The sequence below is a fragment of the Hordeum vulgare genome, chromosome 6H, assembly GCF_904849725.1.
Source record: "Hordeum vulgare subsp. vulgare chromosome 6H, MorexV3_pseudomolecules_assembly, whole genome shotgun sequence".
NCBI lineage: Eukaryota > Viridiplantae > Streptophyta > Magnoliopsida > Poales > Poaceae > Hordeum > Hordeum vulgare.
Window position 1 is genome coordinate 388,508,676 of NC_058523.1, and position 27,101 is coordinate 388,535,776.

A 27,101-nucleotide genomic window follows, 5' to 3' on the forward strand; every position below is an offset into this window, starting at 1 on the left:
AACACAAGTATTTCTAGATTCACAACACCCTACTAACATAACTCCTAATATTACCAAATCCACGTCTCAAAACTAATTGAGAGGAATCAAACTTCTCTTTCTACTCAATGCTCATGAAGATGGAAGTTTTTGTATCCTCTTTGGGTACCTATCACCTTTGGGACTATTTTCATTGCACAAACCAACTACCAAGTCACGCACCACTGTGCTCTGAAAGATCTAAGTGAAGCACATAGAGCAAAAATTATCTAGCTCAATAGATATAAGTGAAGCACGATGAGCATTCTAGCAAATTCACGATGAGTGCATGTCTCTCTCAAAAGGTGTGCAGCAAGGATGATTGTGACACAACAAAAATAAAAGACTCCTATGATACAAGACGCTCCAAGAAAAACACATATCATGTGGTGAATAAAAATATAGCTCCAAGTAATGTTACCGATGGATTGAAGACGAAAGAGGGGATGCCTTCCCGGGGCATCCCCAAGCTTAGGCTTTTTGGTGTCCTTGAATTCAGCTTGGGATGCCTTGGGAATCCCCAAGCTTGAGCTCTTTCCACTCTTTATCCCTTTGTCCATGAGAACATCACCCAAAACTTGAAAACTTCACAACACAAAACTTAAACAGAAACTCGTGATATCATTAGCACAAGAAAGCAAACTACCACCTCTTTAGGTAGTGTAGAAATCTTGATTTGTATTTATATTGGTTTTAGATTACTGCATTCTCACTTTTCCATGGCTAGTACCCCCCGATACTATCCACAGTTTCATCAAAACAAGCAACCAACTCAAAAAAAAAACAGAATCTGTCAAAAAATAGACAAGTCTGTAGCAATCTGTATACTTCGTATACTTCTAGTACCTCCAAATTTCTGAAAACTTACGACTTCCTGGGAAAAAGGCATATCAACCATCAGCAAAAAGAATCAACTCAAAAGCTCTTTCTGAATAAAAATGACAAATAATACCATGAGAGAAAAGTTTCTGTCTTTTTCCAGCAGGATCAAACAACCATCACCAAGACTAGTCATAAAGGTTTTTCTTGGCTCAAACACAAAAAGAAACACAAAAGACACAATCATAACAGAATTATGATGGTGTGGACGCAACAAAACAGAAAGAAAAAGATAAATTCATTGGGTTGCCTCCCAACAAGCGTTATTGTTTAACACCCTTAGCTAGGCATTGATAATTCAATGATGCTCACATAAAAGATAGGAATTGAAGCACAACGAGAGCATCATAAAGCATGTGAAAATCACATCTAAGTCTAACATACTTCCTATGCATAGGCATTTTATAGGAAAACAGATTGTCAAGACAACCAATAGTTACCATATGCAAGGAATAAGAAAGAGACAATAGCAATCTCAACATAACGAGAGGTGATTTAGTGATATGAAAGTTTCTACCACAATATTTTCCTCTCTCGTAACAATTACATGTGGGATCATATTCAAATTCAACAATATAGCTATCACATAGGATATTGTTTTCATGATCCACATGCATGCAAAGTTGAGGCTCTTCAAAAATAGTGGGATTATCATCAACTAAAGTCATGACTTCTCCAAACCCACTTTCAATATTATTGCAAATATCATATTCATCATGAGGCTTAATTTTTTTTCAAGATCATAAGAAAAATAATTACCCAAATCATGATCATTGCAACAAGTAGCTGACATAGCAAAACTAGCATCCCCAAGCTTAGGGTTTTGCATATTTTTAGCATGATTGTCATTAATAGAATTCATAGTGAAACAATTGCAATCATGCTTTTCATTCAATGAGCCCTCGTGAATCACTTCACAAATTTCTTCATCACAATTTTCAGATTCACGCATCTCAAGCAAAACTCCATAGAGAAAGTCAAGTGCACTCAACTCACTAGCAATTGGTTCAACATAATTGGATCTCTTAAAGAGATTAGCAAGTGGATGAGGATCCATATCAATGGATTTTCAGCAAGCCAAGATGCAAGCATATTGAAGGCACATAGCACACAAGCGAACAGAAAGCAACCGAAAGAAAGGGCGAGCGAAAAAGGCAAATAATTTTGTATTTTTTTTTCACAAGTGAGGGAGAGGAAAACGAGAGGAAAAAAAAGTAAATGCAAGAGATGAATTTGCGACACTTACTTGGATGAGTTCTTGACTTGATCCTCCCCGACAACGGTGCCGGAAATTCTTGTGCTGCCTCTTGAGCTTGCGTTGGTTTTTCCCTTGAAGAGGAAAGGGTGATGCAGGACAGGAGCAGTAAGTATTTCCCTCAGTTTGAGAACCAAGGTATCAATCCAGTAGGAGAATCGCGCCAAGTCCAGAGTACCTGCGCAAACACAAAAGAGCTTGCACCCAACGCTATAAAGGGGTTGTCAATCCCTTCAAGATTGATTGCAAAGTGAGATCTGAAGGCGGAAAGTGCAATGAAGTAAAAGTATAAGGCTGAAAATACGGTGTGAAGTAGACCCGGGGACCATAGTGTTCACTAGAGGCTTCTCTCAAAATAGCAAATAATATGGTGGGTGAACAAATTACTGTCGAGCAATTGATAGAACCGCGCAAAGTCATGACGATATCTAAGGCAATGATCATACATATAGGTATCACGTCTGATACAAGTAGACCGATACTTTCTGCATCTACTACTATTAGTCCACACATCGACCACTATCCAGCATGCATCTAGTGTATTGAGTTCATGACGAACAGAGTAACGCCTTAAGCAAGATGACATGATGTAGAGGGATAAACTCAAACCAATGATGAAACCCCCATCTTTTTACCCTTGATGGCAACAACATGATGCATGCCTCGCTGCCCCTTCTGTCACTCGGAGAGGTCACCGCACGGTATGAACCCAAAACCAAGCACTTCTCCCATTGCAAGAATCATAGATCATGTTGGCCAAATAAGACCCACAACTCGAAGAGAATTACAAGGATATGAAACCATGCATATAAGAGATCAGAAGAAACTCAAATAAGATTCATAGATAATATGATCATAAATCCACAATTCATCGGATCTCGACAAACACACCGCAAAGAAGATTACATTGGATAGATCTCCATGAAGATCATGGAGAACTTTGTGTTGAAGATCCAAGAGAGAGAAGAAGCCATCTAACTACTAGCTATGGACCCGAAGGTCTATGATGAACTACTCATGCATCATCGGAGAGGTCATGGTGTTGATGAAGAAGCCCTCCGTATCTGAATCCCCCCTCGGGCACGGCACCAGAACGTGCCCCAGATGGGATCTTGCGGAGACAGAAGCTTGCGGCGGCGGAAAAGTATTTATATGGATCTCTCTCGCAGTTTTGGAATTTTTCTGAATTTATAGGCAGAAGAGGTAGGGAGATGAGCCACAGGGGCCCACAATCCTGCTACGCACGGGCCCCCTGGCCGCGCCTAGGGGGCTTGTGGGGTCCCCTGGTGGCCCCTGCCTTGGTTCTCAAGTCTCGTGGGTATCTTCTTTTTCGGAAAAAATCTTTCCGGAATTTTTATTCCATTTGGACACCGTTTAAAATCCTCCTCTGAAAAGGGTCAAAAACACGGAAAAAACAGGAACTGGCACTTGGCACTGAGTTAATAAGTTAGTCCCAAAAAAGATATAAAAGGCATACAAAACATCCAAAGTTTGACAAGATAATAACATGGAACCGTCAAAAATTATAGATAGGTTGGAGACGTATCACCCACTAATTTGGATTACAAGGACTTTAACTATGATAATTGCTCTTTAGCATAATGTATTTCCTTGCTCCAATCCATTATTAGCTCACCCAATGCTTATGAACAAAACAAAGCTTTTACTCAACATATAGTGGAAGCTATGGTGAAAGCTTATGATGAGAAACTTGAGATTGAAGTTTATATTCCTAGAAAGTCGCATGACGAGTTAGAACCTACTATGAAAATTAAGATAAATAAATATGAATGCAATTATTTGTGTGACCTTGGTGCTAGTGTTTCAACTATACCTAAAACTTTATGTGATGTGCTTGGTCTCACTAATATTAAAGAATGTTCCCTAAACTTTCATCTTGCGGATTCTACTATCAAGAAACCCTTGGGTAGAATAAATGATGTGGTGATAATTGCAAATAAAAATTATGTCCCTATAGATTTCATTGTGCTTGATATTGATTGCAACCCTACTTGTCCAATTATACTTGGAAGACCCTTCCTACAAACTATAGGTGCAATCATTGACATGAAAGAGAAATATAAGGTTCATATTTCCATTAAAGAAGGAAATGGAACACTTCCCTAGAAATATAATTAGGACACCATATGAATCAATCATGACATCCACTTATGGGTTGAGTGTCAAAGATGACAACACTTAAAACTATGCAATATGCCTAGCTAGGGGCGTAAAACAATAGCGCTTGTTGGGAGGCAACCCAATAGTTATCTTATTTTTATCTTTCTATTGTATTTTATTGTGTTAATTTTTTTACCAATGTAATTATTTTGTTTTTATGTTTCAATTAGTGTTTGTTCTAAGTAAAGCCTTTGGGATGATTTGCATGATGAGTAGAATTGATACAATGCAAAAACAGAAACTTTGACGTCCAGTGCAGAATTTCCCTGATTTTACTCGAACGTGTTTTTAAGCTGAATTTTTTACACAATATTTATATAAAAATTCGTCAGGTTTTACTCATTTTTCATATTTTTTAGAGTTTTAGAATTATAGGTTCATTACAAATTACTACAGACTGTTATGTTTTAGTGAGATTCTGTTTTTGCATGTGTAGTTTGCTTGTTTTGATGATGCTATGGATTGAATTAGGGGTTATAAGCCATGGAGGATTTAATACACATTATCCTATTATAAAGTAAAATAATAATTAATTTTTAACATCACCTGAAAGTATTTGATATGTTGCTTATACTAACGGATCTCACAAAGTTTTGTTGAGTTTTATATGATTGAAGTTTTCAAGTTTTGGGTATTGTCCCGATGGACAAAGGATTGAGGAGCAGCAAAAGCATAAGCTTGGGGATCCCAAGGCACCCCAAGTTAATATTATGGGAATACTCAAGTGTCTAAGCTTGGGGATTCCTCTGAAGGCATCCCATCTTTTCGTCTCAATCCATCAGTATGTTACTTGGAGCTATGTATTTATTCATCACATGATATGTGTTTTGCTTGGAGTGTCTTTTGATTTTACTTTCAGTTTGCCACAATCATTGTTTGCTGGACACACCTATTTGATAGAGATCCCACATCACCACAATTTGTTAGAATACTCTATGTGCTTCACTTATAACTTTTGAGCTTAGCAGTTGCTCTAGTACTTCACTTATATCTTTTTGAGCACGGTGGCATGTAGATTTTTTAGAAATATTATGCTCTCGTTCTTAAATTATATTTGTTTGAGATATGGACAAATAGTGATGGTAATTTGCATGGGTTATATGACTAGATCAAAAATAATGAATATTCAATGAGTGATAATTAAAACCATCATGTAGCACATATAAAGAAATTGTGGGTTAATGATATTGACGTGGTGATATGAAAAAGGTGTGAGTGCATGATGACCGACAAGTATAGGAGATCAATCATAGTGCTTTCGATAAGTAAGATGTCGAACCCAATGAGGAGCAGAAGGAAATGACAAGTGGTTTTCAGCAAGGTAATTTCCGCAAGTACTGAAATAGCGATAACAAGTTGTTTGATAGCAAGATAATTGTAACAAGTAATGAGTAGCAATAGTAAAAATAAGTGCAGCAAGGTAGCCCAATCCTTTTGTGGCAAAGTATAGGCTAGAACGGTTTTTTATAATAGGCAAAGCATTCTTGAGGGCACACAGGAAATTCATCTAGTCTCTTTCGTCATGTCGTGTTAATTCACGTCCGGTACGTTGATAATTTGATATGTGGGTGGACCAGTGCTTGGGTGCTGTTCTTACTTGAACAATCCTCCCACTTATGATTAACCCTCCCTCCAGCATCCGCAACTACGAGAAAAATATTAAGAATAAATTCTAACCATAGCATTAAACATAGGGATCCAAATCAGCCCCTTACGGAATAACACATAAACTAGGGTTTAAGTTTCTATCACTCTCGCAACCCATCATCTAATAACTACTCCACAATGCATTCCCTTAGGCCCAAAGATGGTGAAGTATTGTGTAGTCGACGTTCACATAACATCACTAAGGGAATCACAACATTCATATCATCAAAATATTGAACGAATATTAACTTCACATGACTACTTGCAACATGACTTCTCCCATGGCTTCAAGAACAAAAGTAGCTACTCACAAGTGATAAACATGCTCATGATCAGAGAGGTATTAAATAGCATATTGGATCTGAACATATGATATTCCACCAAATAAACCACAAAGCATCAACTACAAGATGTAATCAATACTACTAGTCACCCCCAGGTACCAATCTAAGGTTTCGGTACAAGATGGAACACACGAGATGAACTAGGGTTTTGAGAGGAGATGGTGTTGTTGAATATGTTGATGAAGATTGGCCTCCCCAAGATGAGATGGTCATTGGTGATGACGATGGCCTCGATTTCCCCCTCCGGGAGAGAAGTTCCCTCAATGGAATCGTTCCGCCGGAGGGCAAAAGTGCTCCTGCCCAAGTTCCGCCTCGAGATGACGGCGCTCCATCCCAAAAGTCCTCTCCTGAATTTTGTTTCAGGTCAAGAGTGAATATATACCACAAGATGGTCGCCAGAAGTGGGCTGGGTGGCCCACTACCCACATTTTCATGAAGGGGGGGCTGGCGCGGCCTGGTGCCTAGTGGCTACATGGTAGCCCCCTATGGTACTTCTTTCTTCCAGTATTTCTTATTTATTCCATAAAAAATCTTCGTGAAGTTTCAACCCATTTGGAGATGTGCAAAATAGGTATCTATGACGTAGCGTTTTCAGGTCCAGAATTCCATATGCCGGCATTCTTCCTCTTGGTGTAAACCTTGCATATTATGAGTGAAAAGGCATTAGAATTACTCCATAAAGTGGTATAATGGATAAAAACACTATAAATAATAGTAGCAAAACATGATGCAAAATGGACGTATCAACTCCCCCAAGCTTAGACGTCGCTTGTCGTCAAGAGAAAGCCGATAACGAAAATCATGACCACATGCTTTGAGAGAGAGGTGTCAATAAAAAAAATACGGACATAGTAGCATCATGCTCATTATTATAACAACAAATAAAAATTTCTAAAATACTTCATCACATCATTTTCATCATAAAAACTTCTCATAAGCAAGTAACAATTCATCACAACAAAGAAGTATGAAGCATAAACTGTATTGAAAACTAACAATCTATGTTTCCAGTCAACTTTGCAACACAATTCATCACATTTTCATGAAGGGTCATGATAACCCACAAGTATAGGGGATCACAACAGTTTTCGAGGGTAGAGTATTGAACCCAAATTTATTGATTCGACTCAAGGGGAAGCCAAAGAATATTCTCAAGTATTAGCAGTTGAGTTGTCAATTCAACCACACCTGAAAGATTTAGTATCTGCAGCAAAGTAACGTAGCAAGGACCAGTAGGAAAAACTCGTAGGCATTGGATCGGTGATGGCTGATTATGCCTGATGTGATTCATCATGTAACAGTTATAACACGGAGAGATAAGTAACTAGCTCCCGTTCGTCAATCTAATGTAGGCATGTATTCCATATGTAGTCATACGTGCTTAGGGAAAAGAACTTGCGTGACATCTATTGTCCATCCCTCCCATGGCAGCGGGGTCCTAATGGAAATTACGGGATATTAAGGTTCTCCTTTCATTAAAGAACCGGACCAACGCATTAACACTTGGTGAATACATGAACTCCTCATACTATGGTCATCTCCGGGAGTGGTTTCGGCTATTGTCACTCCGGGATTGCCGGGTCATAACACATAGTAGGTGACTACAAATTGCAAGATAGGATCTCAAACACACATATATTGGCGACAACGTAATAGGTTCAGATCTGAAATCATGGCACTCGGGCCCTAGTGACAAGCATTAAGCATGGCAAAGTAGTAGCAACATCAATCTTAGAACATAGTGGATACTAGGGATCAATTCCCGTCAAAACTAACTCGATTACATGATAGATCTCACCAACCCATCACTGTCCAGCAAGCCTACGATGAGATTACTCACGAACGGTGAAGAGCATCATGGAATTGGATATGAAGGAAGGTTGATGATGACGATGGCGATGATTTCCCCTCTCCGGAGCCCAAAACGGACTCTAGATCTGCCCTCCAAATGAAGAACAGGAGGTGGCGGCGCCTCTGTATCGTAAAACGCGATGAACTCTTCTCCTTGATTTTTTCCGGGCAAGACGGACTAAATAGAGATGAGATTGGAGGCAGTGGAGCGTCGTGGGCTCCACAAGCCTGCCACGCGCGGCAAGGGGGGGTGCCTGGTGGGCTTGTGGGCTCCACGCTCCAGATCCTCTGCTGATTCTTGCGCCAGTATTTTTATAAATTCCTGAAAAATTCTCCGTAAATTTTTAGGTCATTCCGAGAACTTCTATTTCTGCGCAAAAACAACACCATGGCAATTATGCTGAAAAAAGTCATTAGCCCGGGTTAGTTCCATTCAAATCATGCAAATTAGAGTCCAAAACAAGGCAAAAGAGTTCGGAAAAGAAGATACGACGGAGACGTATCAACTCCCCCAAGCTTAAAGCCTTGCTTGTCCTCAAGCAATTCAGTTGACAGACTGAAAGAGACAAAAGAAAAACTTTGACGAACTCTGTTTGATCTTGTTGTTGCAACTATGTCTAGCTCATATCCAAAATTTCAGCAAGATCACAAGCAAACCACATAAGCAAATGACATCTAGGTCTCACGGTAAACTCATATCAATGGCATAATCAACTAGCGAGCAAATAATAATAAGTCTCAAATGTCAACACTTCAATCAAAACAATCATGAAGCAGTATGAACAGATGGTATCTCGTTAGCTCTTTCTGAGACCGCAAAACATAAATGCAGAGGACCTTCAAAGACCAAGGGCTGGCTGAACATTGTAATTCATGGCAAAGAAGATCCAGTCACAGTCATACTCAACACAGTTAAAAGCAAAGCATAAAAATGACAGAGGTGCTCTCTAATGGTGCTTTTATAAGAGGAGGATGACTCAACAAGAACATAAATAGACAGGCCCTTCACAGAGGGAAGCATTGATTTGCAGAGGTGCCAGAGCTCAAGCTTTGAAAACAGAGATAATAATTTTGGGTGGCATGCTTTCATTGTCAACGTAATGACTAAGAGTTCTCAACATTTTCCACGCTACACATTCTATAGGAGGTTCGCAAACAGAAAAGTAAAGTTTTGACTCCCCTACCACCGATCAATCACACTCCACGACTAGCCGAATACTCGGGTGCCGTCCATACCAACATCAATCCCGGTGGAGTTTTGTTTGCAATTATCTTTTTGATTTGAGCATGGAACTTGGAATTCCAATTACCGGCCCCTTTCTCGTGAATGATAGTGAATAAACACATATCGAGGATAACACGCCTAGCATGGAAGATACTGATAGCCCCCTGTCACCACATGAGCGGTTCGGGCATGCAAAACAGATTATTTCTTGAAGGTTTAGAGAGTGGCACATGCAAATTTACTTGGAACGGCAGGTAGATACCGCATATAGGTAGGTATGGTGGACTCATATGGAACAACTTTGGGTTTATGGAAGTGGATGCACAAGCAGTATTCCCTCTTAGTACAAGTGAAGGCTAGCAAAAGACTGGGAAGCGACCAACTAGAGAGCGACAACAATCATCAAAATGCATTGAGATTAACTAACATTGAGTGCAAGCATGAGTAGGACATAAATCACCATGAACATGAATACCATAGAGGCTATGTTGATTTTGTTTCAACTACATGCGTGAACATGCGCCAAGTCAAGCCACTTGAATCATTCAAAGGAGGATACCATCCTATCATACTACATCATAGTCATCTCAAAATTCATGTGGGCATCCAAGACAAACCATTATAAGCTCCTAGATAATTAAGCATGGCATCAGAAACTATGATATCTAGGTTGTCATTGCAAACATGTTTCTCTCACAACAAAGCTGAACTAGGAACAATGAGCTAGTCATATTTACAAAAACAAAATAGATCGAGTTCATACCAGCTTTTCCAGACTCAATCAGTTCATCATATATCGTCATTATTGCCTTTCACTTGCACGACCGAATGATGTGAACAATAATAAGAGTGCTCGTGCATTGGACTAAGCTGGAATCTTCATGCAAACATAAAGGAGAAGACAAAGTAATATGGCTCTTTAACAAATAAGTAGATATGCATGCGAGAGGCACTAAACATTGTAACCATGGTCTTCTACCTTGACCCAAAGAAAAAGAAAACTGTTTACATGAGAAAGCTCCGAAGAAGAAAAAGAAAATATTTTTGGGTTTTCTCAAACTAGACAGACACACGAAAAGAAAACGAGAAAAAGGAAATAAACTAGCATGGATGATACAGTGGCAAAGTGTGAACACCGACGAACAAAGTGAAAGCATAAGCAAGAATGTAAAGTCGGTGAGAAACACGTACTTCCCCAAGCTTAGGCTTCTGGACTAAGTTGGTCTACTCCCAAGGAGGGAAATAACCAGCTCCGGGGTACTCCAGAGTGGACTGAGGATGCCACTGCTGTGTGAGCTCCTCTGGCTCCCACTGATAAACGAGTGTCTGGTACTCCATTGGTGGCTCGGGCACGGGCACCTATGGTTGGTCTAAGCCCCAATATGCATAGATGTCCGAGGGCATAACAATGTACCTGCCTGCATGGAGATTGAACAAAGAAGGAGCAGGCAAAGTAACAGTCTCATGAGTACCCTGACTAAATACAAGGTTATAAATCATCCTTCTATTTATAACTCTATCAAGAAAGTCATGGCGAACCATGCTACCATAATCTAGATATCTCTCAGGAAGAAGGATCTCTTCTTCCTCGTCCAGTCTAATAGGTATCTCAAAGTGTCTGGCAAGACGGGTAGCATAGATACCTCCATAGACAACATCTTTAGAACGGTTCATGTTCAACCGTTGAGCTATTATAGCGCCCAAGCTATAAGTTTTATCGTTACAAAGGGCTTCGCACAAGACCACAAGATCTAGGGGAGCTAAGGGACCCAGCTTTCCCACGGCCAATCAAACATTTTCCCATGAATAGTGAGAAGTACCGAAGCACGGGAAAATGTATGCTAGAAGCTCTAGCGCAAGACACTCCTCTCTCCTCTACTACAACAATTGTATCAATGAAAGCCTCCAAGTCCCGTGGACGAGGTTCATGAATATCCCCAACAAAAGGCAATTTGCAAACATTGCAAAAATCCTGGAGTGACATGCGCTAGGGGATATCATAAAGTTTGAACTCAACCATAGGAGGATTCTTCCTTGGATAGAAGTTAAAGCTTTGTACGAAGATATTAGTGAGGAGGAGGTATTGCAGACACTTATCTTCAACGAAGGCGGTAAGGCCCGCGTTCTCCACCAAGTAGTAAAAGTCCTCATAAAGTCCGGCAGCGCGTAAGAACACGTCGCTTGGCCACTCGCACGCTCGAACTTCTGCGACTCAAGGGACCGGATACTTGGGCTTCTTCTCACTTCCATCATCCTTGGGGTCACGACTTGAAGAGCCTCTTAAGAACCTCCTCATCTTTTCCCTTTCCTATCTCTGAAAATTTCTGAAATTTTTAGTGACTCTAAGGAAAAGTGAACAAGGCTCAACTTAAACTCGTAGCAACTACTCCCACAAGTGCCTAGAGGACATATCACGCATCAAAACTACTTGGGACCAGCTAAAATTAGCATGCAAAGCTCAAGAACATGGTCACCAAGGTGTGACATCCTCGGATTGGTGCTACAGTAACTCCTGTAGTCAAGCGACAGTAATCCCACGCTAGTGAAGCCACGTCATCATAAATTCTATCGTGGATCTCGTGTTAGTCGAAAAACCAGTCGAGTTCGAAATTTACGAATAAAGTCGAACGAGAAACGTTTCGTGACGTTAAGTAAAAATGTCGGGAGAGTTGTTGAAATTCCCTAATATGTTATAAAAACGAATCAGACATTTTTAATTGTATTAAAAGTCCTATATAGTTAGAACAGAAAGATATAAATATATAAGAAAATAATAATGATAGAATGTCAGAAAGTAAAAGAAAGAAAAACAAATGATAAAAAAGGGCAAACAACCGAACCCCCCCACCTGGCCCAACTGGGCCTAGTGGCCCAACTGGCCAAGCCCCCGTGCCCCTCCCCCAAACCCTAGCGCCCCCTCCCCTACCTCGTTCGCTCCTCCCTTTCCAGCGCCGCCACCCCACCCCTGGACTCCCGCCTCGACCACCCACGTCCCACCTAACCCCACGCCCCACTCCCGATCCACCCGAGGGTTCCCTCCCCTCGATCTAATCGCCCCTGCCCCCCCACTTTCCCCGCATCGCCCCCCTTCTCTTGGCTCGCATCCCCCCAGGGACCGAGTCCCTTCCCAACAGAGCCCCTGCAACCCACGAGCCGAGCCCCTCGGCCCTCCACCACGCCAGCCAGCACCTCCCCACCCCCGGCCTCCTTACCCACCTCGCCTCCACCGCCGGCCTCCCTCGCCTCTCCCCTAGAGCCGACCACCACCCCTCCGGATCCGGCAGCCGGGGCCCTCCCCATCCCGTCGGTCGGCCCCTCTCGGCCCCAACCCGAGCCCCCACACGTCGGCCGGCCATCCCCCGGACCACCATCGGCCGGCCCCCTTCACCAACTCCGGCAACCACCACCACCATGGCCACGACATCCCGGCCACCTCGGGCTCCTCCTTGCCGGAACCGCGCCGTCACCGTCACCGTCACCATCACCGCCTCGTCCGCCTCCACGTTGTCTCCTCCGCCCCTTCCCGCGAACTCCGGCTTCACCGGCCCCTCCCGTCAACGTCGGTGAGCCCCTCCTCGGGCTCCTCCCACCATGTCGTTCTCCTCGCCGTCCCGGTTCCGTTCCGGCAAACGGGACCCCGATCCGTCGACGGTAGACTCCGGTAGGAAGGATTGAACATTTGGTTCTTCTATGTTGAGTTAGCAGAGAGTTGTGTTCTCTGTTGTCTGTTGATAGAGAGAGATGAGAGTGTGTTGAGTTAAAAGAAAAAGAAATATATGTATTGCGTATGTATGTATGAGATGCGTTGTATGTATTTGCGTATTCGGATATTTGGAGGAATAAGATATTTGCATGGTTATGTATCTGTAAAAAAAATGAGAAAATAGCCTTAGGCCACTAACCGGTGGGGCCAATGCACCCGCTGTCTATGACAGGGAGGCCCCACGCGATAGTTAATATAAATAATAAAAATATATGTTTTTATTAAATAAATAAATAAATAGATATAATAATTAATTAATGAGTTAATGAATTAGTTAAATAGATATATTAGTTAAATTAATTAATTAGAATAATTAGAGTATGACACGTGGGCCCCCCACTAAATTAATCTGATTAATTAATAATTAATCTTAATAAAAACTTGTGCCTATGACGTTCGAGACCCGCTGGTCAGTTGACCAGTCGAATGTTGATGTCAGCATGACATCGCGATGATGTCATAATAGGATTTTATTAAAATAATTAAATCTGTTTTTAATTCTTAAATAATTAAATAAAACTTTTAAAATTAATATTAAATAATCCATAAGTCAGATCAAAATATTTTCAACATGAAAGTTGATCAGCAAAACGAGACGAACCCGGATACACGGTCCATTCGTCTGTCACGCGTCCCTAGCATAGCAAACATGGAACTTTTCCATCGTTTCCAGTATAACCGGTAGTAGCCCGAGACCCGGAAAATATCGTCAGATATTCTTCCGACCCGTCTATGACGGATGTTGCTGCGTTAGCTCATGTCTAGCCTGCATCTTGCCATGTCATGCTTTGTGTTGCATCGGTGCTATTATTTATTGTTTCTTCCCCCTCTTCTTACCGGTAGACCCCGAGACTGACGCTGCCGCCGGGTACATCTACGACCCTGCCGATCACTCCTTTGCCGCAGAGCAGCAAGGCAGGCAAACTCCCCTTGATCATTCCTATATCGCCTATGTCTTTCTTCCTACTGCTTGCATTAGTATTTTGCTACTGTTGTAGTTAGCTCCTATATCTGATGCATAGCCTATTTTTGATGAACTGCTACTTTCAGTCCTGTACTTTAAATATGCTTAGTATAGGTGGAGCAGTCATCCCCTCTGACCCCGTAGTTCAGTTGCCCCGCTTGTTTTCAAGTCTCGATCTTTGATCGACGAGCCAGACCCGACAGAGCACCTTCACCCCCCTGCGTTGTACGACGCTACAAAGATACTATCGGGTACCGAGGGTGACACCTTGTTAAGTACTCCTGATGATATCTCTGTAGTATAGCTAGTCGGTCGTGGTTATCGAGGGTGATTCCTCTTTCACCATTCCCGATGACGCCTCTGTCGTGCAACCCCGCGAGTGTGGGACCCCCGAGGGTGATTCCTCTAAGCCCACCTTGACGGGTACATCGTTCGGAATCCAACGAGGGTGATACCTCGGATTCCCCCCGATGTTACAACCACACAGTTACTCGACCATGTTACTGGGATCATTGGTGATTAGTTGTAAGACGGGTGGATTCCCGTGAGATTGTGTTGGTGGCCTAATTAAAATGCTAATGGATTTGGGTATTTGATCTGGGTTGGTCGGAGACCTTTTCGCACTAACCGGCTACGCGGGAAGAATTATGGGTACTCGGCGTCGCGGTATCAGCCGAAGCTTTTCAGATGCCAGCAATGTAGCGGCGCGCGCCCGAGTGGTCCCGAGATGCATCGCGCTTGTGATTAAGGGATGCTAGGACTGACGTCGGCCGCCCACACCACGTGCAGGAGCATGAAGGCGAACTGGGCCCACGAACCCTTTGTGCTTAGGATTTAGACCGGCGGGCTGGCCTCTCTGATTAATCTTAGGTGGGGCTGCGACGTGTCGATATTCCGAGGCCGGGCAGGACCCAGAAAAGTATGTCCGGCCAGAGTGTTATCGAGCGTGACGGGACATGTGGTGCACCCCTGCAGGGATGAAAATTAACTATTCGGATAGCCGTGTCCACGGTTACAGGACGACTTGGAGTTGTGCCCCGATCTTTTACAACTACAATTGTTACTTAACTGGAATTAGTTTGCCTCGGGATTGCTTCCTCGCAGGGAGTCGAGGGAGGATCTTTAGGCGTGACCTCACTTTAATATTGCTGCAACAATATGACTATTAATGTGTTACCCCTGTTCTACTCTCGTCTATTGCTGCAAGACCCTGAAGATGCTAGTCTTCGATAGGACTAGGCCTTCTCTCTCTATTCTCGCATTGCTGCAGTCAGTCCACATATAACCCCCCTTCTTTGATACTGATGCATAATTAGACTAGTTCTGATGTAAGACTTGCGAGTACTTTGGATGAGTACTCACCGCTGCTTTGCTCCCCCCTTGTCCCCTTGATCCGTTTGCTGCGACCAGATGATGGAGCCCAGGAGATGGAGGTCCCCGCCACCGACGACTGCTACCCCGACGGTGCCTACTACTACGTGGAGGCCGCTGATGATCAGGAGTAGTTAGGAGGTTCCCAGGCAGGAGGCCTCGCCTCGTTCGATCGTTGTATCTTTTGTGCTAGCCTTCTCTAAGGCACCCCATGTTTTATGTCTGTACTCAGATATTTGTTGCTTCCGCTGACTCGTGTGTTTATCGAGCTTTCGTATTCTAGCCCTCGAGGCCCCTGGCTTGTAATATGAAGCTGATGTTATTTTATTTGTGTCTAGAGTTGTGTTGTGATACCTTCCCGTGAGTCCTTGGGTTTGATCGTACGCATTTGCGTGTATGATTAGCGTACGATTAAATCGAGGGCGTCACAAGTTGGTATCAGAGCCAACTGCCTGTAGGTAGCCCCCTTTCCACTCCTTGGCCGAAGTTGAGTCTAGTGTTTGAAAAACTTTACTAACACTGATGTTGTGGCTTACGAGCCCACATCTCAATTGGGTGGTATTAGTATCTTTTACTCCTTTCCTATACTCTGGGCTCTACTCTCTCTTCTCTTTCGGGTTAAAGATTTTACTAACTCTAACATTAGGTTCGCGTAAATATTTCCTCCCGAGGAGTCTCGTATTCCAGACGATGGCTTGATCCAGCAGAAGACTCCGATGTTACTCTCTGATGTTATCTCGAGAACTAGTGCCTATCGCTCTTGCGATATCCTTTCCTCCGACTACCACTATGGATGACTACATAAATATGTCGTTCATACTTTCTTCTCCAATTGTTCTTGTTATTACGAGATGCAACGAATTACCTTATCGGGGATTTGTCCGTCATCAGTTGTCATGGGTTCCGATAGCTCTCTGAATTACTATTCGGTCTTCCGAAATCCTCCGTAGCCACATGTTCATGACCTTTCTCACCTGCTCGCATTATGGTTAAATCCATATGTCTAGCAGCATTCATTAAAATCCTTTGTGATTTTCCTGTGATTTTATTGATTCTACCTTTTTGTGAATGCACACGATCATCTGTTGTGACTCATAAATTATATACCGGCTCAGACGTCCTTCCAGACCGAGTTGGTTCTCGACAAATCAATTTTTGGTGGGTTGTCCATCTAAGTCCATTCAACCTACTTGTATTTGATTGGAGCATCTTATTATGGTACGCCAACCTGGAAATCATAATTCCTTTGGTAATTAAGTATCAATATTTTTCAGATGTTCTATTAACATGATGCATTGCATCCTATATCCCTCTGATTGAGTACCGTTACTCACATCAGATCATTTGTGGATTGTCAGACTCATTCCGAGTTATTATCCGACGACATCCTTTGCTTTAGAAAATTCTTGTGATTGCTTCCCCTGACACATGATGCCATTGGTAAATTGTGTCTTCTCCCTTTGATAAGTTGTACCATACGATTTGTCAGCCATGCCCTTCAAGCATGTGTTAATTGCTCTTGGAGTGTATGGTATATGTTCCTAAGATACCCCGATGGGTTGAACCTATGCCTTCCTAAATCAATATGACCTGAAGAGTTTTCTCGAGTCTTACTCTTCTGGTGTTATGCCGGTTATTCTTTCAAAGCTACAACCTGATCAAAGGCGAGGAATAAATGGCAGGTGATGCATTGATGAAGTGGGAGTCGACCTTGCACTTTGTGTTCATGCCCATGGAAACCACGTTGATCCTATCATAGAAACTTCTCGTATCAATAATCATTCATTATATAATTTAAATCTGGTATCTGTGATCTTGTCCTTTACAATCATGGTTCCGACCATGTTGTCCTACCTTGACTTCATTCTCAGACGAGTTAAAGTACTTGTCTTCTTCAGATCAATACATCAGACCAAACCTTAACGTTGGTCTACCTCTGAGTATTATTCCTTGTAGCTCGACGGTATCACCGAGCTATCGAACTCCTTATGAGCTCCTCATCAACTATGATATTTTCATTAATTCCAGTTTCCTCGTGTTTGAGTTGTTGGACACGCGAATACATCGATAACTGAATCGAGTACACATTGCAATTCAACAGCTCTTAGTAATCTTCCTTGTTTACGAGTTTGTACTCGATCCTGTCATTCCAAGCTGTTAAGCTACATCATCACCGTCATGTTGTAGCTCGACCATGCTATCTATACCCTTCATCCCTGGAACACAATTCCAATTGTGCATTAAGCTTGCATCGAGCTTTCCACATCATGTTGGTTGTCTTGAAAGGCAATCTCAATTCTAAGCTAGCAGTCTTATCTGTGTTTTCGGCAACCTCTTGCTTCATCATTCCCTTGCTTGATGTCGTCGCTAAACGATTACATCTTCATGAAATTTCTCGACAAATGTGTCGTGATCATCATCAGCATTCTGAGCTCTTGCAGAGTATCAATCGAATGCAGGTTGACAAATACCATCCTTGCCCCTCGATGATTGTATTATCATCGGCATCATTGTTTACCTTCCCTCCAACACAAACATGTTCATGTTTTGTGTTGTCCCTTAAGTCCCTGCTATTCAGCTTACGGTATCTTCTACCTTGGAGTATTACTATCTGGTATGTCAAGAATGTCGTGAAAATTGCACGCGTATTAAGAATTCTTGATATAGTAATACTTCTTGCCATCACCATTCATTTCTTGGTCCCGTGTTGTTTCTAACCGGTATACCGACAAATGAACTCTGATGTGTGATTCCCATACTTCTGTCAACCCTATCCCCTTGAGGTTAACAACTGATTGTTTCCTTCTTGGTGTGTTGGGTGTTGACTCATCATTTTAGCATTGGTTGTGCTACTCAACCCGTATTTCCGAGTGCACCCTTCAACCAATGTTTAATTGTTGTTGTTCCCTCGAGCATACGACATTATACCATTTGATTTGACAAATGCTATCTCCTTGATGTTATAATTTTGGGATTTCACCCCTGTCAAAATCTTGAGGGGTTGTTGTTGAGCCCATCAGCCACACCCTCAACTTCTCTGTGTTCCACGATGAAGCTCTTGAAATCATTATACTTGTGCCTAGCTCAAGAAGAATATGTGGATAGTAGAAGTGTATTTCCCAAAGTTCACTTGCACTCTTTCCACCGTGAATATGTGAAAGTTTTGTTTCGCTTCCTCTCGTGAAATACCAAATCATTCACACATGTGCGAAGTGTTATATGTTATGAGGGTTTACTATCCTCACTCCATATAATTTCTCTTAGCCCGCCAAGCTACTGACTGATTTGATCAAGGAAAAGAAGTTCTTTCATAAGAGCTAATCCAGACTTACATATGGGACCTTGTCATCCTCGATGATGGTTCCCAAAATTAGAACCCAGTTGCCTTTTGAGATAAGAATTTCACGTGGCACGAATGTCTTGACATGGTGTACATGTGTCTTACGATCCAATTCTTGGTCCAAGGATTGCTTGCGTAGTTCATGTCCTGAGAATCCCACATCATGATCTTCTCTTCTCAGACACCTTCAGTCTAAGGTATCCTAACACCAATCAGATCTGAACCTGGGGCAAATATGGTGGTTGGAACATTTTCCAATAATTATAACTTTGGTCTTATGTAACCCGGTACGGTGATGTCTTGTCTGGCACACCGGGCTGAAGGACCTATTGTTATAAATTCTCCCATATGTAAGAGTCGCCATCCTTTCATGCGGAAACTATATGACTTATTTCATAAGTTGCTCCTCCTGAATCCTCTTTGTATTCTCATAAGTCTGACCTTCATCTGATGACCATGTCGATACAGTGGCAAAGTGTGAACACCGACGAACAAAGTGAAAGCATAAGCAAGAATGTAAAGTCGGTGAGAAACACGTACTTCCCCAAGCTTAGGCTTATGGACTAAGTTGGTCTACTCCCAAGGAGGGAAATAACCAGCTCCGGGGTACTCCAGAGTGGACTGAGGATGCCACTGCTGTGTGAGCTCCTCTGGCTCCCACTGATAAACGAGTGTCTGGTACTCGATTGGTGGCTCGGGCACGGGCACCTATGGTTGGGCTAAGCCCCAATATGCGTAGATGTCCGAGGGCATAACAATGTACCTGCCTGCATGGAGATTGAACAAAGAAGGAGCAGGCAAAGTAACAGTCTCATGAGTACCCTGACTAAATACAAGGTTATAAATCATTCTTCTATTTATATCTCTATCAAGAAAGTCATGGCGAACCATGCTACCATAATCTAGATATCTCTCAGGAAGAAGGATCTCTTCTTCCTCGTCCAGTCTAATAGGTATGTCAAAGTGTCTGGCAAGACGGGTAGCATAGATACCTCCATAGACAACATCTTTTGAACGGTTCATGTTCAACCGTTGAGCTATTATAGCGCCCAAGCTATAAGTTTTATCGTTATAAAGGGCTTCGCACAAGACCACAAGATCTAGGGGAGCTAAGGGACCCAGCTTTCCCACGGCCAATCAAACATTTTCCCATGAATAGTGAGAAGTACCGAAGCACGGGAAAATGTATGCTAGAAGCTCTAGCGCAAGACACTCCTCTCTCCTCTACTACAACAATTGTATCGATGAAAGCCTCCAAGTCCCATGGACGAGGTTCATGAATATCCCCAACAAAAGGCAATTTGCAAACATTGCAAAAATCCTGGAGTGACATGCCCTAGGGGATATCATAAAGTTTGAACTCAACCATAGGAGGATTCTTCCTTGGATAGAAGTTAAAGCTTTGTACGAAGATATTAGTGAGGAGGAGGTATTGCGGACACTTATCTTCAACGAAGGCGGTAAGGCCTGCGTTCTCCACCAAGTAGTAAAAGTCCTCATAAAGTCCGGCAGCGCGTAAGAACACGTCGCTTGGCCACTCGCACGCTCGAACTTCTGCGACTCAAGGGACCGGATACTTGGGCTTCTTCTCACTTCCATCATCCTTGGGGTCACGACTTGAAGAGCCTCTTAAGAACCTCCTCATCTTTTCCCTTTCCTATCTCTGAAAATTTCTGAAATTTTTAGTGACTCTAAGGAAAAGTGAACAAGGCTCAACTTAAACTCGTAGCAACTACTCCCACAAGTGCCTAGAGGACATATCACGCATCAAAACTACTTGGGACCAGCTAAAATTAGCATGCAAAGCTCAAGAACATGGTCACCAAGGTGTGACATCCTCGGATTGGTGCTACAGTAACTCCTGTAGTCAAGCGACAGTAATCCCACGCTAGTGAAGCCACGTCATCATAAATTCTATCGTGGATCTCGTGTTAGTCGAAAAACCAGTCGAGTTCGAAATTTACGATTAAAGTCGAACGAGAAACGTTTCGTGACGTTAAGTAAAAATGTCGGGAGAGTTGTTGAAATTCCCTAATATGTTATAAAAACGAATCAGACATTTTTAGTGGGTGTCAACTTATCCAATTCAAGTTGATTTGTCGGCCATTTGCAGAGAGATTTCAGTGGGTGTCAACTTATCCAATTCAAGTCTACGATAAAGAGTGAGAGGCATAACACTAACACCGTCTCCAAGGTCGCATAAAGTAGTTCTAACATAGTTTCCTTTAATGGAGCAAGGTATAGTGGGCACACCGGGATCACCTAGTTTCTTAGGAGTTCCACCCTTGAAGGTATAATTAGCGAGCATGGTGGAAATCTCAACCTCAGGTATCCTCCTCTTATTAGTCACAATATCCTTCATGTACCTAGCATATGGAGACATCTTGAGCATATCTGTCAAACGCATTTGCAGAAAGACAGGTCTGATCATTTCAAAAAATCGCTCAAAATCCTCATCATCCTTTTTCTTGGATGGTTTGGGAGGAAAGGGCATGGGTTTTTGAACCCATGGTTCCCTTTGTTTACCATGCTTCCTAGGAGCGAAGTCATTCTTATCGTATCTTCTATTCTTAGACTATGGGTTATCAAGATCAACTGGTTCAATCTCCACATCCTTATCATTGCTAGGTTGAGCATCTTCATGAACATCACTATTGATATCATCATTAGGCTCATGTTCATCACGAGATTGTGTTTCAGCATCAGAGGCAGAGACATCGTTTGGATTCTCAGGTGTAGCAGCAACAGGGTTGCTAGCGTGCAGGTTCCTATCATCTTTCTTCTTCTTCCTAGGATGACTAGGTGCATCAGTGCTAACTCCTTGAGAATCTTGTTCAATTCTCTTCGGATGACCCTCAGGATACAAAGGTTCCTGGGTCATTCTACAACCTCTAGTGACGATTGATACGTCCATTTTGCATCGTGCTTTCATGTTGATATTCATTGCTTTTTGGGCTGTTATATTACTTGTGGTACCATATTTATGCCTTTCTCTCTTATTTTGCAAGGTTTATTTGAAGAGGGAGAATTCAAGCAGCTGGAATTCTGGACTGGAAAAGGAGCAAATCTTAGTCCATTATTCTCCACATCTCCAAATGCCCTGAAAAGTTATGTGCATTTTTTGGGTTTATATAGAAAATACTGGGCGAAAGAACTACTGGAGGGTGGCTGCCAGGGCGCCACAAGCCCTGACACCGCTACCCCCTGGTGGCGGAGTGGGGGCTTGTGGGCTCCCTGACGGCCCACTAGCCCCCCTCTTTTGCTATATGAAGGGTCTTGGTCCAGAAAAAAATCATTGCAGAGCTTTTTCGTGGTTTTGTCACCGCCACGAGGCAGAACTTGAGCAGATCCAATCTAGAGCTCCGGCAGGACGATCCTGCCGGGGAAACTTCCCTCCCGGAAGGGAAATCGTCGCCATCGTCATCACCAACACTCCTCTCGTCGGAGGGGAGGCATCTTCATCAACATCTTCATCAGCACCATCTCCTCTCCAATCCCGAGTTCATCTCTTGTAACCAATCTTCTTCTCGCGACTCCGATTGGTACTTGTAAGGTTGCTAGTAGTGTTGATTACTCTTTGTAGTTGATGCTAGTTGGATTACTTGGTGGAAGAGTTTGTGTTCAGATCCTTGATGGTATTCATTACACCTCTGATCATGATTATGATTATGTTTTGTGAGTAGTTACTTTTGTTGCTGAGGACGTGGGATAAGTCATGTTAATAATATTAATGTGAATTTGATATTCGTTCGGTATTTTGATATGCTGCATGTTGTCTTTTCTTCTAGTGGTGTTATGTGAACGTCGACTACATAACACTTCACCATATTTGGGCCTAGAGGAAGGCATTGGGGAGTATTAAGTAGATGATTTGTTGCTGGAGTGACAGAAGCTTAAACCCCAGTATATGCGTTGCTTCGTGAGGGGCTGATTTGGATCCACTAGTTTAATGCTATGGTTAGACTTTGTCTTAATTCTTCTTTTGTAGTTGCGGATGCTTGCGAGAGAGGTTAATCATAAGTGGGATGCTTGTCCAAGTAAGGGCAGCACCCAAGCGCCGGTGCACCCATATATCATACTATCAAAGTAACGAACGCGAATCATATGAACATGATGAAACTAGCATGACAGAAATTCCCCTGTGTCCTCGGGAGCGTTTTTCCTCCTATAAGACTTTGTCCAGGCTTGTCCCTTGCTACAAAAGGGATTGGGCCACTTGCAGCACCGTTGCTACTACTTGTTACTTGGTACTTTTTGCTTGCTACATTTCACCTCGCTACACAATCACTTGTTACCGCTACTTTCAGTGCTTGCAGTTATTACCTTGCTGAAAACCGCTTATCAGAGCCTTCTGCTCCTCGTTGGGTTCGACACAATTACTTATCGAAAGGACTACGATTGATCCCCTATACTTGTGGGTCATCAAGACTCTTTTCTGGCGCCGTTGCCGGGGAGTGAAGCGCCTTTGGTAAGTGGAAATTGGTAAGGAATCATTTATATACTGTGCTGAAATTTATTGTTACTTCTCACTATGGAAACTGTTCCTTTGAGGAGTTTGTTCGGGGTATCTTCACCACGAACGGAAGCATGAGGAGTTGTTCCTCAACCTGAGGTACCTACTGAAAATATCTTTTATGAAATTCCTTCAGGTATGCTTGAGAAACTGCTGGCTAATCCTTTTACAGGAGATGGATCTTCACATCCAGACTTACATCTAATCTATGTAGATGAAGTTTGTGGTTTATTTAAGCTTGCAGGTTTGCCCGAGGATGAGGTAAAGAAGAAAGTCTTTCCTTTATCTTTGAAGGATAAGGCTTTGACATGGTATAGGCTATGTGATGATACTAGATCATGGGGCTACAATCGGTTGAAATTGGAATTTCATCAAAAGTTCTATCCTATGCATTTAGTATATCGTGATCGGAACTTTATTTATAACTTTTGGCCTCGTGACAGGGAAAGCATAGCTCAAGCTTGGGGGAGTCTTAAATCAATGCTATATTCATGCCCCAATCATGAGCTCTCAAGAGAAATCATCACTCAAAACTTTTATGCTCGGCTTTCTCATGAAGATCGTACCATGCTTGACACTTCTTGTACCGGGTCTTTTATGAAGAAGGATATTGATCACAAGTGGAATTTATTGGAGAGAATCAAACGCAACTCTGAAGATTGGGAGCTGGAGGAAGGTAAGGAGTCAGGTATGAATTTCCAGTTTGATTGCGTTAAATCTTTTGTTGAGACAAACACTTCTAGAGATTTTAGCGCTAAGTATGGACTTGACTCTGAGATAGTAGCTTCTCTATGTGAATCTTTTGCTGCTCATGTTGATCTTCCCAAAGAGAAGTGGTTTAAATACCATCCTCCTGTAGAAAGCAAAATAGCCAAAACCAATCTAGTTGAGGAGAAAATCATTGCTTTTAGTGATCCTGTTGTTACTTGTGCTTACACTGAGAAACCACCATACCCTGCTAGGATAAAGGATTATTCTAAAGCTGCAACTGTGATACATAGGGGTTATATTAGACCACTTGCACCCCCCTGAGGAGATTAGAGTTGAACCTAGTGTTGTTATTATCAAAGATCTCTTAGCGGAAGACATAGACAGGCATGTTATCAAATTCTGTGAGGACTCCGCTAGAATTGCTAAACCTCACGCGAAAGACAAATACAGACCTGTAGTTGGCCTGCCCGTTGTTTTCGTTAAGATAGGAGATCACTGTTACCATGGTTTATGTGATATGGGAGCTAGTGTTACTGCATTACCCCGTTCTCTATATGATGAACTCAAAGATGAGATTGCACCTGCTGAGTTAGAACCCATTGATGTCACTATTACGCTAGCTAATAGAGACACTATCTGCCCTCTGGGAATTGTGAGAGACGTAGAAGTCCTGTGTGGCAAGACGAAGTATCCTACTGATTTCCTCATCCTTGGTACTGCACAGGATAGCTTTTGTCCCATCATATTCGGTAGACCCTTCCTCAACACTGTCAATGCTCACATTGATTGCATTAAGCAGACCGTCACTGTTAGTTTCGAGGGTGTGTCTCATGAATTTAACTTCTCCAAGTTTGGAAGACAACCCCATGAAGGAGAGTTGTCTGGTAGATATGAAATTATTGCTCTTGCCTCTATTGCCGTACCTCCCACGGATCCTTTAGAGCAATATCTGCTCGAGCATGAAAATGATATGCATATGGAGGAGAGAGATGAGATAGATAAAATTGTCTTAGAACAATATCCTATTCTCAAGAATAATCTTCCTGTTGAACTGCTTGGGGATCCTCCCACACCAAAGGGTGATCCTGTGTTCGAGCTTAAACAGTTGCCTGATACTCTTAAGTATGCCTATCTTGATGAGAAGGAGATATATCCTGTCATTATTAGTGCTCTCCTCTCAGAGCATGAAGAGAAGAAGTTACTAAGAACTCTGAGGAAGCACCGTGCTGCTATTGGATATACTCTTGATGATCTTAACGGTATTAGTCCCACTCTATGTCAGCACAAGATTAAAACCGATCCTGACTTTAAACCAGTTGCTGATCATCAAAGGAGATTGAATCCTAAGATGAAAGGGGTCGTGAGAAAAGAAATATTAAAGCTTCTGGAAGCAGGAATCATTTATCCTGTTGCTCATAGTGATTGGGTAAGTCCAGTACAATTGCGTACCTAAGAAGGGATGTATCACCGTCGTTCCTAATGATAAGGATGAACTAATCCCACAAAGGGTTATTATTGGCTATAGAATGGTGATAGACTTCCGGAAACTGAACAAGGCAACCAGGAAAGATTATTATCCTTTGTCGTTTATCGACCAAATGCTAGAAAGGCTATCAAAACACACACACTTCTGCTTTCTAGACGGTTATTCAGGTTTCTCGCAAATACCTATTGCACAATCTGATCAGGAGAAAACCACTTTCACCTGCCCTTTCGGTACCTTTGCCTATAGACGTATGCCTTTTGGCTTATGTAATGCACCTGCCACCTTCCAAAGATGTATGATGGCTATATTCTTTGACTTTTGTGAAAAGATTGCTGAGGTTTTCATGGATGACTTCTACGTTTACGGGTCTTCCTTTGATGATTGCCTTAGGAACCTTGATCGAGTCTTACAAAGATGCGAAGAAACCAACCTCGTCTTGAATTGGGAGAAGTGCCACTTTATGGTTAATGAAGGTATCGTCTTAGGACACAAAATTTCTGAAAGAGGCATTGAAGTTGATAAGGCTAAGGTTGATGCAATTGAGAAAATGCCTTGCCCCACAGATATCAGAGGTATACGAAGTTTCCTAGGTCATGCTGGTTTCTATAGAAGGTTCACTAAAGACTTCTCTCAGATTTCTAGGCCTCTTACCAACCTCTTGCAGAAGGATGTTCCTTTTGTTTTTGATGAGGATTGTGAGGAAGCCTTTGAAATACTTAAGAAGGCTTTGATAACCGCACCTATTGTTCAACCACCTGACTGGAACTTGCCCTTTGAAATCATGTGCGATGCTAGTGATTATGCTGTTGGTGTTGTTCTAGGATAGAGAGTTGACAAGAAGTTGAATGTTATTCACTACGCTAGTAAAACTCTAGACAGTGCTCAAAGAAACTATGCCACTACGAAGAAGGAATTTTTAGCAGTTGTGTTTGCATGTGAAAAATTCAAATCTTATATAGTTGACTCCAAAGTCACTATTCACTCTGATCATGCTGCTATTAAGTACCTTATGGAGAAGAAGGACGCTAAGCCTAGGCTGATCAGATGGGTTCTCCTGCTACAAGAATTTGATTTGCATGTCGTTGACCAAAAGGGTGCTGATAACCCTGTAGCAGATAACTTGTCTAGGCTAGAGAATGTCCTTGATGACCCACTACCTATTGATGACAGCTTTCCTGATGAGCAACTAAATGTCATCCGCACTTCACATAGTGCACCGTGGTATGCCGATTACGCAAATTATATCGTAGCCAAATACATACCACCCAGTTTCACCTATCAGCAAAAGAAGAAATTCTTCTTTGATTTGAGACACTACTTTTGGGATGATCCTCACCTTTATAAGGAAGGAGTAGATGGCGTTATTAGACGTTGTGTGCCTGAACATGAACAGGGACAAATCTTGCAGAAGTGTCAATCCGAAGCCTACGGAGGACACCATGTTGGAGATAGAACTGCCCATAAGGTATTGCAATCAGGTTTCTATTGGCCCACTCTCTTCAAGGATGCCCGTAAGTTTGTCTTGTCTTGTGACGAATGCCAAAGAATAGGGA